Consider the following 361-nt stretch of genomic DNA (forward strand, 5'->3'; position numbering starts at 1 on the left):
AATTCCAGATTGAATTCTTGCTGAAAAAAAAACACAATTAATAGAAAATTTATATTAAAAATTTAAAATATAAGTAGAAAATTAGAATACTTACCGCAAACTGACGAAACCACAGATGCTGCTTGTCGGTAGGGAAGTAAGTGAAAGTCGGATGTCCCTTGTCGGAGGCCGAGTACATCATACGGTTGATCCATGCGCTGATCCCGTTCCTAGATCGGTTGAACCTAATAAAAAGAACAAATCATGAATAATGAATCAAATTTTAATGAAAAAAATACGTTTAATTACATGTTTGACCCCGTCCATGTGGATACGGAGTGAGATAGGGAAGATGGTCACGACCGGGCTGTCGAACCAACTC

This window comes from Brassica oleracea, chromosome C2 (genome assembly GCF_000695525.1).
Source record: "Brassica oleracea var. oleracea cultivar TO1000 chromosome C2, BOL, whole genome shotgun sequence".
Lineage (NCBI taxonomy): Eukaryota > Viridiplantae > Streptophyta > Magnoliopsida > Brassicales > Brassicaceae > Brassica > Brassica oleracea.